The sequence below is a fragment of the Ailuropoda melanoleuca genome, chromosome 16 (assembly GCF_002007445.2).
Source record: "Ailuropoda melanoleuca isolate Jingjing chromosome 16, ASM200744v2, whole genome shotgun sequence".
NCBI lineage: Eukaryota > Metazoa > Chordata > Mammalia > Carnivora > Ursidae > Ailuropoda > Ailuropoda melanoleuca.
In genome coordinates this window covers 9,168,816-9,185,021 of record NC_048233.1, presented here as the reverse complement: position 1 = coordinate 9,185,021, position 16,206 = coordinate 9,168,816, and the positions used below count along the sequence as shown (strand labels likewise).

The 16,206-nt window shown below is 37.2% G+C and overlaps 1 pseudogene; it reads left to right on the top strand.

Moving 5' to 3' along the window:
• Positions 1-6,190: 6,190 nt before the first annotated feature.
• LOC117796716 lies at positions 6,191-12,016 on the top strand (annotated as a pseudogene).
• The last annotated feature ends 4,190 nt before the right edge of the window (positions 12,017-16,206 follow it).

Genomic DNA, 16,206 nt, shown 5'->3' with positions numbered 1-16,206 from the left:
TGGAATGCAGCAATGTAAAAAGCTGCAGCTGTTTGGGAAATGGCTTGGCAGTTACCCCAAACGCTAAACAGAGATTTCCAGTGCAAACCAGAAATTTTTTAAAAGATTTTGTTTATCCATTTGAGAGAGAGAGAGAGCATGAGCAGGGTGGGAAGGGAGGGGCAGACTCCCTTCTGAGCAGGGAGCCCCATGTGGGACTTGATCCAGGACCCTGGGATCATGACCTGAGCCGAAGGCAGACACTTCACCAGCTGAACCACACAGGTGCCCCTGATCCAGCAATGCTATTCCAACTTACACACCAAAGACAATTGAAAACACATATTCACACAAAAATTTCTACACAACTGTTCATGGCAGCATTATTCATAATAGCCGAACAGTGAAAACAACCCAAATGTCTTATCAGCCGAATAATAAATAAAATATGGCACGTCCATACAATGGAATATCTTTCATCCGTATAAAAAAGTAAAGTACAGGGGTGCCTGGGTGGCTAGTCGTTTAAGTGTCTGCCTTTGGCTCAAGTCATGATCCTGGGGTCCTGGGATTGAGTCCCACATCAGCCTCCCTACTCCTCTCCCTCTCCTTCTGCCCGCCCTCCCCCACCCCACTCATGCTCGCTCTCTCTTGTGCTTTCTCTCTCTCACAAATAAATAAATAAAATCTTTTAAAAAAAATTAAAGTGCTGCTACAGACAGCAGCAGGGATGAACCCTGAAAATACTGTGCTAAGCGAAAAGAAGCCAGACACAAATGACCACATAAGTTATTAATCCATTTATTTATATGAAATATCCAACCAGACAAATCCATAGACACAGAAATAGATTCAAGTTTGTCAGAAACTGAGGAGGAAAAAATTGGGAGCAGGTACAATATTTCTTTTGGGAGTAATGGAATATTTAACAATTAGACAGTGGTAATGATTGCCTAACTTGAATATACTAAAGTCACTTAATTGTACACTTGAAAATGGACTTTTACATTATTTGAGTTGCATCTAAATAAAAAATTACCTCCAAAATGTACCAGCTATGGAGAAAGTTGTAATGCTTCTTTCCAGATTCAATGTTACAAATGAAGGGAGAAATAATCATTTCCTGCAGACCTCATTCCACATTCATTCAGGTTTTCTCTTTCACCATTCTGTTTCACATTATGAAAGAACCAGTCATTTTAAAACAAAAATACTTTCTTTTTTTCCCTTGTAAAAACAGACACTCAGCCCATTACTTTGCACAATTGTGTTTTTCTGTTCCCACTATAGTCTCACCTTATTCATAAGTGTAACTTTTAGCCCTATATACAGAAAAGCAACTGGAAGAGAGATCATTGAGAAGTGTCTCCTGTATCTAGCATTTTAGCAGGCTAATAAAGCTCTCAAGAATAAATATAATACAATTTTCTGCAGCCACCCATATCCCTTTTACAACTTTTCAAAGTTTGGAGTTGTAAAAACAAGGAACAGAAAATGTAAGGCAAGGAAAATGTGGTTAATCTGAGAAAAGACCAACTACAAATAATTCAAGAAATAAAAAATTGATTCATTGAAATAAAAAAAATCAGGGGCGCCTGGGTGGCTCAGTTGGTTAAGCGTCTGACTCTTGATTTTGACTCAGTTCTTTTTTTAAAAAAAAGATTTTATTTATTTATTTGACAGAGAGATACAGCCAGTGAGAGAGGGAACACAAGCAGGGGGGAGTGGGAGAGGAAGAAGCAGGCTCATAGCGGAGGAGCCTGATGTGAGGCTCGATCCCATAACGCCAGGATCACGCCCTGAGCTGAAGGCAGATGCTTAACGACTGCACCACCCAGGTGCCCCCAACTCAGTTCTTAATCTCAGGGTTGTGAGTTCAAGCCCCACTCTGGAATTTGGGCTGAGCGTGGAGCCTACTTCAAAAAAAAAAAAAAGGAAGAAAGAAAGAAATTTCTAATGGTTTGAGAAGTAGATCTGACAGATAAAATGAAAATTAACAAATTTGTAATAAGATCTGAGGAAATTACACTTAATGCAGAAGAGAATCAAAAGATTATACAAAATATCAAAAACAAGCAAAAAAAAAAAAAGCACAGAATAGAGTCAACACTTATTTCTGATAAAATGAAAAATTAACACAGACTGCTTCTTCCTTTTCCAGATAACCATGGAGAAACAATATAAGCAAGAGAGAAACAAAAGATTTAGGAACCAACAAAATATTGGAAAAAAACTGGAGGAAACAAAGGCGATCTGGAGCTGATGAAGAAGTGGCAGGGGAGTTAGTAGTCAAAGAGAAAGGAATTTGGGAAATGGCTGACTTTGTAAATTGAAAGAAAGTTATTTAAGTTCTGCTGTTGATTTTCTTTCAAGCTGGTTTGGGACAACATTATCCCTGCACCACAGAAATCAGCAGCAAAAGCCTAGAGTAAAATCCTATTAACAGAAAAGCTCTGCAAGTATGAAGAATAGATGAAATCCCATGTGGAATAACCAGTTGCCTCAGGTATCATAATGTTTGAAAGTAAATAATAAAAGGTATACAAAATATAATTAAAAACTAGAAATCATTACACAAAAAAGTGGGAATATTAGATTTGAATACATAACATTTGATATTTATGAGATTAATATTCTGATGTGTATAACTGAAGAACAAAATAATGAGCTTGAAGACAAAGTGGAGGAACTTTGCAAAAAAGCAGCAGAAAAGTTGAAATAAATACATAGAAAATGCAAATGGAAAGCTAAGTAACATGAAAGGTTGAAGTAAAAGCATGAACATCTACATCTTAGACTTCCCAGATCAGATGAAAGTAAAAGGAAAAAGGAAAAATATATAAATAATGGAAATAAATTTCCCAGAATCAAAAAAATTTAAATAACTACATAAAAAAGATGAAAAAAAATACCACAAACATGGACATATACTAAGCTTTTAAAATTTGTAAGATAAAGAAAAATTCTAAATGAATCCAGAGACAAAGACGAAGTACAAGTTCTCAACAACACTGTATACAAGAATACAACTGAAAAATAGCTTAAGGCACTAAGGAAAACTTCACATCAAGAATTTTATGTCCAAAAAATAAGTAAAAATTTAAAAATAAAGAATTTTATGTCCAAGACAATCATGACTCAAATGTGAGAATATAAAAATATTTGCATGTATTCAAAGCCTCAGAAGTTTTGCTAGACAAAAGCCCTACACTGAAAACCATTGAAGAGAAAGTTTGCAAACAAAATAGAGAATTAACCCAGGGTATGCTATAAAAGATATGAAAGCAAAAATGATTTAAAGTATTAGTGCTTTCTATGGACTATGAGAAACAAACTGAGGGCCTCAGAGGGGAGGGGGGTGGGGGAATGGGATAGGCTGGTGATGGGTAGTAAGGAGGGCACATATTGCATGGTGCACTGGGTGTTATACGCAACTAATGAATCATTGAACTTTACATAGGAAACCAGGGATGTACTGTATGGTGACTAACATAATATAATAAAAAAAACATTAAAAAATAAATAAATAAAATAAAGTATTAGTGCTATTTATGGATTTCTTTAAATAAAATGGGTAAAATCAAAGAAACTTGAGAAAGTATAATTTTGTATCAGGCAAGGTACAATCAGGGGATCAAAACCACATTGTAATTTGAAGAGGGAAAGTTTAATATAAACTATTATAAGCAAAAAGAGGAGATTGGGATAATGAGAGATTATTTAATACAGAATAAAAAGAACTCTAAAAACTATTAGAATACCAGGACTATGAAGCAGACATTTTCCATGGGCTGAAATAGTGCACCAAGGAAAAGACAGATCTGAAGTACATCCGACAAAGGAACTCCGCAATGCTGAGTACTGAACTTTGTTGGAGAGGGAGCAACCCTGGCTCACCGGATGATAGAGAAGTTCACTAAGGCTTTAAAACCAGGTGACAAGGGAAGGTGCTGGGCTGGTGGCACTCTTGCTGGGAAGCACCTCAGAAGGTGTTGGGGAAAATCATCCACAGGAAGTTGCCAAGTGCTGCTAGCGATGGGGGGCACCTTGCGGTGCAAAAGCCACATGCACTGCTGAAGACGGGTGCTGAACAGATCCTGCAAACTGCAGGAACCCGGCACCAGAGGAGCCTGGGACTGCAGAAGCCACATCTGCTGAAGGAGACTACCTGGAAGAGCACCTTACAACCAAGAAGAGAAATTCCTTTCTTCTCCAGTGTTCTTCTCGAACTCTTCATTAGAACAGCTTAACATCTTAGCAAAGGATAAAAATTCACAGACACCAGTTCCACAAGGCAAAGTAACCAGTGAAGGGTGGATTTGGAAGGTATTGCCTTGGTAACTCACACAGACCTCAGTAACTCATTACTTTAAAAAAAAATATATATATATATATATATGAAGAGGGATAGATATAGGAGAGACTAAACATATATAGGCAATTTCTAAAATACCTGCCCTATTAGATGGAAGATGTGGAAAGTCTAAGCTATCACAGGAATAAATAAAAGTGAGTATGAGTCTTACGTAATAGCAACAATCATAAGACAAAACAGAAAATGTATATTTTAAATCAGATGAATAAAACTTTCAGAAATAACAATAACTGTAAATGCATTAAACTTAACAATTAAATGAGAAACTATTAAACTAGCTGATAAAAAAGGGAAAAAATCTAGCAATGTGTTGTCTACACTTTAAAAAAGAAAAAGTTTGAAAAAAGAAAATCAGAAATGAGATATAGCTTGAAATGAGATAAAGCAATAAATATGAACCAAAGAAAAGCTACTCCAGTGGCAATCTTATATCTATCAAAATTAAATTTAAGGAAAAATAAAATCAGAAGAGACCGTGAGGGATATTAATTACTTTAAAAGAAATATAAAGCAGGAAGTTATGCCCATTTTCAATACATAGTCATTAAAATTACACAAACAAAAGTGGAAATAAATTGCAATGCAAAATAAATATTAACTATCCCTCTCAGCAACTGACAGATGCTGCAGAGGAAAACAAAACAAGAATATCAAATACTTGTACAATGAAATGAATAAGCTCAAGTTACATGTACGTGGGGGAGAAGGATACTGGTGTAAGAAAAGACCACTAGTAGGAAATAAAGAGTTCAGAGATGCATCAATGGGTGTGTAAGACTTTAACAGACCATATGAGTGGCACTAAAAATGAATGGGGTTTAAAAAGATTGTTAGTATGGGCACCTGGGTGGCTCATTTGGTTAAGCATCTGCCTTCGGCTCAGGTTATGATCCTGGGGTCCTGCGATCGATCGAGTCCCACGTCCGCCCCCCTGCTCAGCAGGGAGCCTGCTTCTTCCTCTGTCCCTCCCTCTACTCCTCCCCCTGCTTGTGCTTGCTCTCTCTCGCTTACTCATTTTCTCTCTCAAATACATAATAAAATCTTTTAAATAAATAAATAAATAGATAAATAAAAAGATTGTTAGTAGAAGGGGCTAGGAAAATTAAAGGGTTACAAACTAAAAGCATATTTAAAAAAAAAACCTTGAAGTCATTGATAGTGAGATAAATACAAACTGAAACAATGATACGATATCACTTCATACCCATTTGGCAAAATGTAAAGACCAGCCTTTGGCAGAAATTTGAGGGTATGAAAATCCTCGTTCACTAGCTGGTAGAATCATCGTGCGTTACAACCATTCTGGAGACTACTCTGGCAGTATTTAGTCTGTTAAGTACATGCCTCAGATCGACAATCCCACCTCCGTGTTTGTGTCCTCCAAAGAGTTTTGTCTAAGTGTCTGAGGAAACATGTTAAAAAGATATTTATCAAGACGTTATTTGTGGTCTCAGGGAGGTGGAGGCAATCTTGATTCTATCACTGGGAGAGTGGACACATAAAATTTAGTTGATGTTGACCAAGAGATGTGATAGTGTAACAAAATACAACTGATTTAATATATACACAATAACGGGGATGAATCTCTTACAAGGAGCCCTTCACCAGAAGCTTTGCTGTCAAAGTAAAAGAAAGTTCATTCTAACTCAAATATGAATTTTCTTCTCTGGAAATGCCTCAGAGCCTGTCAGCGGTTAGCCTTGAGGGTAATGAGGCAATCACTAGAGCAATGACTTTTTAGGGAAGCTCTGCCCAACTCTGAGCTCCATTTGGAGGCCTTGGGGTGGAGCTTGTTTGCAAATAGCAGCCACGTAAAGCCTGATAAATTTAAGACATCTCAGGGACCAGGCTGAAGGCAGGGAGTTGGGCGCAACACAGTGGCTGAGATTTGACTATGGAGAAGGCAGACTTCCTCATTCATGTTTCATGCTGCTCCTCCTTGTCCTGCTGTCTACCGATGCTTCAGACCCTGCAGAACCGTAAGTCTCTCTTAAAGTCCCCTCCCCGAGGTTCTGTGCTTTATCTCCGTCTTCTTTATATCTTCGCTTTGACTTTCCCATTAAATGCTACCCTTCCATTTCTTAAGATACCTTCCAATCATAAGACATGAATCATAAGTCATTATTTTTTCTTTCTCTTTTTTCTACACCTTCCTTTTTTTCCCCCACTGGGTCATCATAATCATAAACAGAATAAGTAGTCACTAGAAGGCATGATTTGATTAGACAGCGAAACCTCAGATCCCACCTTCACGGAAACACTCTTTAGGATGGGAAGCATTGACTATAAAAATAGTTACAGTGTACAGTGAGGTGCAGGGAATTCATATTGTAGATCACACATGTAGAGGAAGTCAGCTCCTTTGTTTTTCGAAAACTTACTGAGTCATCAGCAAGAAACCCAAGTAACTGGCCAGTCGGGGAGGGGCGCGGGGAGTAATTGAAAACTATTCAAATTGTAAAGTTGGTGAAATCCCGTCATTTTAAGACTTCTCTTCCACCTCTCCCCAGTTCCTCCCCAAGACAGGATCTAGAAGGCTGTGATCTCCATTCCTTCCTGGTAGAGAAAAAGGGTCAGAGTCTTTGGTCTGGGAGTTCTTGGTCTTCCTTGGCCACTGTTAATCTGGCTTCTCCTCACCTGCCATTCATCATTTGAATCTTCAGCCATCTGGTTTTGTCTCAGCTTGGTCCCCTGACCAAGAAATCCCAGAAGCCCTCTCTGGCTGACTCCGATTCGCCTCAGCTCCTTTTTATCCTATAGAACGCCCAACTTGCCACAGCATTCTGCCTCCAGTCCTGCGACTATTCCAGTACAGCCTGGGCTGCAGAGCCGTGTTTCCCCTTTGCAATTCAGGCCCCTGCCCACTCTGCACTCCTGACTTGGATGTAGCTACGCTCCAGATTGATACAGGCAGCCTCCAGAGTCCTACGTGTGCAGAGGCTTTTCTCGTTGTGTTGGCTTAATCCACTTAAGACAGTTGGCCTCTCCAGGCCAGAGTGCAGGAAGCAGAAATCAGAGCTCTGACCAACTCGCTTTTCTTTCTTCTTCCGATTTCTTCAGTGCACAACTTCCCAGTAACTAGTAGGGGTGCATTTTTCTGCCATCATTCCTCTACCTCGTGTACAACTGTGGATGGCACCGCCTTCCGCTGCATTCCACCCAGAGAGCATCTGGAAATATGTGGGAGCTGTTCAGATTTCTGAGTAAAGGCTGAATGGATGGAGCAAGTGGCATTTACTGGGGTTGGAAATGTTAAACAGTCTGTGTTTTCAGTCCAACTATAACATACGATAATTCTGCCCCCTGAAAACTTATTACTTAACATCGCATCCAACATTTGATAAGGAACAACAAACCTTATGGCCTAGTTCTCATGAACAGAAGAGGTATTTTCTCACTATGCAGAAAACATCCCGTATCCCTCCAGCATTATTAGCCCTTGATGTGGTAAATGAGAGATATTACCCAAAAGACCCAGTAACTGTCCTCCTTTGCCTTCAGAGAGATGGAGGTGGCAGGGGAACATGAAAAAGAGAAAAATAAAAGTCATCTGTTTAATATTTGCAAAATTTAGTCACTCCTACAAAGGCAAATATTAAAATGCAAACATCCATGGTTAAATAATATTTTAATAGTTTAATTGCTCACTTACAGATGAAATCTTGGGCAAATTACTCAAGCTTGATGGGTTCCAATTTTGATATCTATTAAATGATACTAACCAAACCTTTATGAAATAGTTGTTTGAAATATCTAATATATATGGAATTAATTTTTAAATTATGACATCAATTAAGCTTATAACTAATAAGAATAAAAATAGTATATTGAATAAAATTATAATACACTGCCTTCTTTCCTATGAAGATGAAAGAACTAGAGGGAAAAAAGTATTCATGGGGAGGTAACACAATGAAAATTTTTATCACTTACCATATTTTTGAAAGAGTAGATTATTCAGATAAAAAATATCCAGATGCCAGGGGCACCTGGGTGGCTCAGTCGTTAAGCGTCTGCCTTCGGCTCAGGGCATGGTCCCGGCATTCTGGGATCTAGTCCCACATCAGGCTCCTCCCTCTCCCACTCCCCCTGACTGTGTTCCCTCTCTCGTTGGCTGTCTCTCTCTCTGTCAAAGAAATTTAAAAAAAAAATCCAGATGCCAGGAAGGGATGAAATGAGAGATACTATCTGAATGATTATGGGTAGGTTGTTTAACTGCTCTGAGCTTCTCTGATTTAGAACAAAACCTTAGCACTATGCAATTAAAAAATCTGAGATTTTAATTTTTGAAGGGTGGGTCTAAAGATTCATGGCATGCAGTTTTGCTAAGGAACAACTTAAAACACATACAACATGATGAATGAGGGAACCAAACTTGAATTCCAGATTCCACAACTAAATTGTCTCTGTTTCTCTCTTCTCCTAGTCTCATACCTATTAACTTTGAAAAGTAACAAAATAGTTTTTCATGTGTTAAATTGCCTGATTTTTTTTTTAAGTGTAAGAGTCCATGTTGGAAGTAGAAAGGAACGGACAGTAAAACAATATAAGAAAATACTAGCTCTCTTTTTCCTAACTGTAAATTAACTCTATAAATAAATGACTTAAACCTGCAGCTATGAATCATTAAAGTTTTGAGGAGTCACATTTTATGTACAATTTACTGATTTAGTGAGTAGGCAGGGATTTTATCTTACTGCTGTAAATTTGGGGACTGGCGAGGACCTCATGCTTTAGCTGTCATGCATATGAAGAGTATGATGTATGTTTTATATAGGATTGCTAGGAGGGTTAATACAGAGACTGCTTAACACAATTCCTTGCAAGTAGTAAGTATGTGGGAAACACACATTCTCTTTCAGCGCATACAGATTCAAAGTATGGAAAGATTATACTAAGTTGGCTGCTTCAGGAAAGTTTTTATGTCAAAATGTCACTTGGGATGGTTCCCAAAGAATGGGTAGAATTGTAACTGGAAATATGCTGGGGGGGGGTGTGGAGGAGGGGAGTAGAATATGTGAGAATATAATAGATAAAGGAAACTTAGCAATGAAGTCAAGAAAGTAAACTCACAGGGGTGCCCGGCTGGCTCAGTTGGTAGAGCATGTGACTCTTGATCTTGGGGTTGTAAGTTCAGGCCCCACATTGGGTGTAAAGATTACTTAAAGATAAAATCTTGAAAGAAAGAAAGAAAGAAAGAAAGAAAGAAAGAAAGAAAGAAAGAAAGAAAGCTCACACAAAAAATTCCCCATGCCTCTGAATAATTAAATATATTCAATAATTAGAATAAAAAAGACTGCAAAATAATACATTTTATATGAACTTTTTTAGCAAGTAAAGATAATTTATCCACCCGTATAGTTTGACACAAGCATATATTTATGAACATAGAAGTATTAATATTAATATATTAATATTGATTACCTCAAGAGGGTGAGAATGAAGGAGAATGTTAATCAAATGCAGTGTGCACTTCTGTGTGCTTACAAATTATTGACAGAAATAAAAACTTATTGATAAAAAAATTATTGATTTTGGCTAAGGCATATCTGAGGAACCTTAGAGAAACAGCAAATAAATACTGTTTTCAGTGTTACTGTTATAAAGAAAATTATTTTACAATATAGATATGAGTTATTTTATGTAATGGATATATGCTCACTGAAATTTTTTCAGTTGAATTTATACAAATTCAGTTGTGGTGTTCATGTACCACTGATGTTTATTTAGACAGATTTTAATGTAAATCTTCTTATAAAGTGAATAATCACCAGCAATTTATTATATTTGTGAACTTTAACAGATATATATTCAGGAATTCAGATATTAATGTTCTATAACACAAAGAACTCCTATAAAACTGTAACATCCTGAAGCCAACTTCCAGCAGACTGACTGTATGGATGAGGAAGTACTCAGGAGTANCTCGATCCCATAACGCCGGGATCACGCCCTGAGCCGAAGGCAGACGCTTTAACCGCTGAGCCACCCAGGCGCCCCAAGAAACATAATTCTTATGCCAGGCAGTGGTAGAATTTCCATCTCAATGTTCTTAGTCCATTGACATTTGGTATAGAACCAATTGTAGTAAGAAATACATACTGTTATAGAAAACACATTTATGGTTGAAAATGCTTGCTATCCTCCATTTTTCTCTGATTCAGCCTCTTCTCTTCCCTGGCAGTATGTGGTGCTGGTCCCCTCCCTGCTGTTCACTGGGACCCCTGAGAAGGGCTGCCTTCTTCTGAGCTACCTGAATGAGACAGTGACTGTAAGTGCTTCCTTGGAGTCCCTCGGGGGAAACCAGAGCCTCTTCACTGACCTGGTCGTGGAGAAGGACTTATTCCACTGCGTCTCCTTCACTGTGAGTACTATCTGTCTGTCCTTGTTTGGTACATTATATTGAGTCATCGTGATGGGGAACTGGTGTTGAATCCCAAAAAATGACTTTAAGAATGTTACTGAGGACTTCGTAAAGTACTAAAGAGAGTGAGTTCTCAGCTACGAAGGAACAAAGCATGGATTTCCCACCAGCATAGGAAAGAAATACTTTTCTACATTGCTAAGTCCAATTTAAGTTCTAAAAAAAAAAAAAATCCTATCAGACATAGAAAGCGTATGACTTAGATTTTCTAGGTTTTTTTTTTTTAAGGATTTTATTTATTTATTTGACAGAGAAAGAGCCAGCCAGCGAGAGAGGGAACACAAACATGGGGAGTGGGAGAGGAAGAAGCAGGCTCCCAGGAGAGGAGCCTGATGTGGGGCTCGGTCCGGGAATGCCAGGATCACACCCTGAGCCGAAGGCAGACGCTTAATGACTGAGCCACTCAGACGCCCCTAGATTTTCTAGTTTTGATATGTAACCACCTCTTTAAGGCCGGAGTAGGACAGTGCCTAGAAAGAGATTATACAAAAATTTCATGGCAGGACAACATGTAGCAGAATTGTTCTCCTGTGGTGAGACATTAGGTGTCTTTGTCCTCTGAATGTATAAATGGTGGAAGACCCCCAAAGCAAGCATCCGGTACCTCTTTGAGGTTGCCCAGCTTGGGATGCTCAGCTATATATTCTCACACATTTTTACAGAGAGGCTTCTTTCCATTCCTTCACAATATATATACTCTGTTAAAAGGAGTACAATTTAATAACCAGAGTTCCAGGTAAGCTATATGGAGATTTGGGTCCCACTGATGGTACTCTCACTGACATATCTCCCCCATATCTTATATTATTATCTTCACTCATATGGGGAGAAATATTTATACTTACATAGTCCTTTGTGAAGCTGAAAGGGATAGAAAACAGTAATGGATGAAGGGTTTGGAGGGAGAAGACTGCGTGGCTGGTCAGCAGTATTCTTTGTTCCTTAGCTCCCAATGATCTCCTTGTCTTCAGAGGTGGCATTCCTCTCTGTCCAGATAAGGGACCAACGCAAGACTTTAGGAAGAGGAACACAGTGCTGGTAAAGAACACTCAAAGTCTGGTCTTTGTCCAGACAGACAAACCCACCTAGAAACCTGGACAGACAGGTATGTTGGGAAATTCCACGATTTCCCTCAGTGGGGGCAGCGCTGAGAAGGAAAGGTCACGCCTCAGTAGGTTTTGCAACCAATCACCATAACCCCCATCTCAGTCTCCTACATTATCATTCACATTACCTGCTTTATCATGTCCAAGTCTCACCAGGGAATTTCTTTTTCAGTAAAATTCCGTATTGTCTCTGTGGATGAGAACTTTCACCCCCTAAATGAACTGGTAGGTATCTCGAGTGTTATGGTTTTGGTGGGGGGTAGGATGGAAGTACTCACCCAAGTGGGAGCAGAAAGGTCCAAGAAAAGCAAGAAGACGAAAGACATTCCTTTTGGAACCAGGGCACCAGCAGCACCACAGATCTAGAGTCTTATGTAAGGCATAACTAAAGGGTAAGAGATGAGGAAGCTGTTTCTCTTATAATAGTAATTAATTGTTCGATAATTGCTACATTTATTGCTGTAAACACAATACACGAAACATAATGAAGAGACAAAATTTTAAAGTTAGGAGCTATCCATACCGGTACTCTTAAGGAGTTTATGATTACTTAAAGCATGAAGAGTTTTGCTGATTCTGAATATATATATATATATAATAGACAATATTATAATATGGTAACAAATACATATACATATATTTTATACATATATATTCTATAATATATTTTAATATATAATATAAATATAATATCAATTATATATTATATACAAAGATTTTGTTTTTGCTGATTCAGTGTCCCTTCCTCTAATTAGCTTTCAACATTTCAAAGAAACAAAGCTACTTTAAAATACAATTTTTAAATTAGAAAACCTATTCATGGTTAACTGTTAACCAAATCATTCTGAGAACTTTATTACTATTCGGTCTAAATTATAATAACATATCACTCTATTAATATCCATTTCCTAATTTATGCAAGTAAACAGTATGGTCATATACTTTATTAAGAGAACTTCAATACCTAAATATTCCTGGTAAGTAATATTAATAATTAGTAAATATTACCAAAACTTATTCACCAATAATATTTTTCAGGAAATGGCAACACAATGATTAATTGTTGTAGAAATATTTATGCTTTTCTTAGAACTATTTACTGGTTTTCCTAAGCAATTCTAGTTTTTTAAAGTTTCAGGTTAAATTTTGTTACATCTTACTACAGATACTATTTTTCCTGAGTAAGCTATTGGATCATAAGTCTGAAATCATAGCCTTTGGTGAAATTCCAATCACATCTCTTCTTTCCTTTTTTCATATAGATTCCACTGGTATACCTTGAGGTAAGCAACAGAAAGAGTCTTATATAAGGAAACCGGCACATTTAAGGTTAGAAGTTCTGGTATTCCTTACAGATGAATTACTATTAAAAAAAAAAACTTTCAGATCTAAAATTTCCTATTCCCAGATGTCAGGTTTATTCTGTTTTATCTTTCTTCTGTGTTTATCTCTTCTGAAGGCAAGGCCAGTTACCAACCCCAAAGTCATTTGTTTGGTTCAAGGACTATCATGGCTATGCAATTATTCCCCATGCTCCTTGTTTACCTCTAGGACCCAAAAAGACAATGGCAGAGTCTCAGGTTGGAGAGTGGCCTCCAACAGCTGGCCTTTCCCCTCTCGTCTGAGCCCATTCAGGGTTCTTACAAGGTGGTGGTACAGAAGGCATCGGGTGAAAGGATAGAGCATCCCTTCACTGTGGAAGAATTTGGTATGGATTCTGAAAAATGAAAAGGACATAACTTTTTGGTTCATACCATGCACTCACTTAGACTTTCTGAATCTCCCATAGGTATGTGGAACTTGGATTAGAATCAGCTTGAGCTGTTTGTAAAGCCATTGTAATTCTGTGCACGAATCTCACAAGACCTTGATTTTCAGTACCAAGTTACATTTTGCTGAGTACCAAAATTCTTATTTCAGTGGAGCCATCATCCTTTGTTAGTGTCATCGAGATCTGCTGTGATCACAAAGTCAGTTAAATTTTGCATGAATTGTTATCATCTTAAAGTTGACACTTGAAAAATGCATCTAGCATTTCAGGGTATTATTTTGGAAAAAGTTATAGACATGAAATATTTGTATTTCCATTAAATGTTTACCAGCCTCCCTATTTCCATTATCTCTATCAACAGTGCTTCCCAAGTTTGAGGTCAAAGTTCAGGTGCCAAAGATAATCAGTATCCTGGATGAAAAAGTAAACGTATCAGTATGTGGGATGTGAGTTAAATTGCTTTTGTCTGAAAGTTCATATTTTGCCTCAATTTTGAGTCATTATTTGGCTAGGTACATAATCATAAATTAATTTTACACAGAATTTAAAAAATTACTTCAATGACTTATTTCAACTGCTTATTATTAAAATGTTCAAATATACAAAGGAATAGAAGACACCCCCAATCGTGATTTTAATAATCGACGTCTTTCTATATTTGCTACATCATTTATTTTTTTTGCTTTAAAATTTCAGGAAATTACAAAGATCGTGACATTGTGCTCTAGATGGAGTACTATGTACCTCTAAAAATTACTGACATTTTCTTACATAGTCATAATGCCATTTTGAAACTTTACAAAATTAAAAGTAATTTTCCAATACTGATTCTTATTCTACACTCAAGTTCCCTCAATCTTTCTAAAAATGGTGTTTACTCATTGCTTTTGATTGTTATAACTCATATGTACCCTTTTCTTCCAACTCTCTACAATGGAAATTTCCAGTTGAATGCAGAAGTTAACAAAATAGTAAAATGAAAATCCATGTACCCATCAATTGTGACAAAAGTGATGAAAATTTGCCAAATTTTTCCATTTATTCTCCCCCCTTCCAACTTTTTTCTCCAATATTTTTTAACAAACCATGGGAATCTATAAATATCTCAAAGTTTTAAAAGTCTGTAACCTCCTTTTCTCCCTGTGATGTTAACTTATTGAAGAGCATAGGTTAGCTGGTCCGCAAATGTCCCACTTGTGGATTTGCCTGACTGTTTCCTAATGGTACGTTGAACTGATTAATTTTAATTTCTCCTCTGGCCTTTTATGAGGATACTTGGAGTATTTTGCATACATAGATCATAGATCCTCTTGGTTCAATGAAAGAACAAAATTTTAAAACCTGAAATAATCTCTATTTTTAATTTTTTGAGAAACCTCCACACTGTTTTCCATAGTGTCTGCACTATTTTACATTTCCATCAACAATGTGCAAGGGTTCCAATTTCTTATTATGACTAGTGTCATAAAGCTTTCCCCCTATATTTTTGATAGAAATTTTATGATTTCAGGTCTCACATGTAGGTCTTTATTTTGAGTCAATTTTTGTGTATGGTGTAACATAAGGGTTTAATTTCATTCTTTTGCACGTGGATATCCAGCCTTCCCAGCACTTTTGTTGAAGATACTATCCTTTCCTTACCGTGTATTCTTGGCACCCTTGTCAAAGATAAATCGAATATATATAGATGAATTTATTTCTGCACTGTGTTCCATTGATCTACATATCCATCTTCATGCCAGGGCTGTACTGTATTAAACCAGGAAGTGTGATGCCTCCAGCTTTTCCTTTTTTCTCAAGATTGTTTAGGGTCGGGGCGCCTGGGTGGCACCGCGGTTAAGCGTCTGCCTTCGGCTCAGGGCGTGATCCCGGCGTTATGGGATCGAGCCCCACATCAGGCTCCTGTGCTGTGAGCCTGCTTCTTCCTCTCCCACTCTCCCTGCTTGTGTTCCCTCTCTCACTGGCTGTCTCTATCTCTGTCAAGTAAATAAATAAAAAATCTTAAAAAAAAAAAAAAAAGATTGTTTAGGGTCCTTTGCTGTTCCACATGAATTTTAAGATTAGTTTTTTTCTATTCCTGTAAAGAATGCCATTAGGATTTTGATAGGGATTGCACTGAGTCTGGAGATTGCTTTTGGTAGTATGGTTGTCTTAATATTGTCTTCCAATCCATGAACGTAGGATGTCTTTCCATTTATTTGTGGCTTCTTTACTTTCTTTCATTAATAATTTGTAGTTTTCAGTGTACAAGTCTTTCACCTCCTTGGTTAAGTATATTAGTAAGTCTTTTATTCTTTTTGTTGCTATTGTAAATAGGATTATTTTCTTAATTTCTTTTTCATATAATTCATTGCTAGTGTATAGAAATACAGCTTGGTTTGTGTGTTGATTTTGTATCCTGCAACTTTATGGGATTTGTTTATTAGTTCTAACAATTTTTTGTTAAGTCATATGGGGGGGGGTCTTCTACTTTTAATATTATGTCCTCTGCAAATAGTGATAGTTTTACTTCTTTTCTGGTTTGGATGACCTTTTTTTTTTTTTTTTTTGT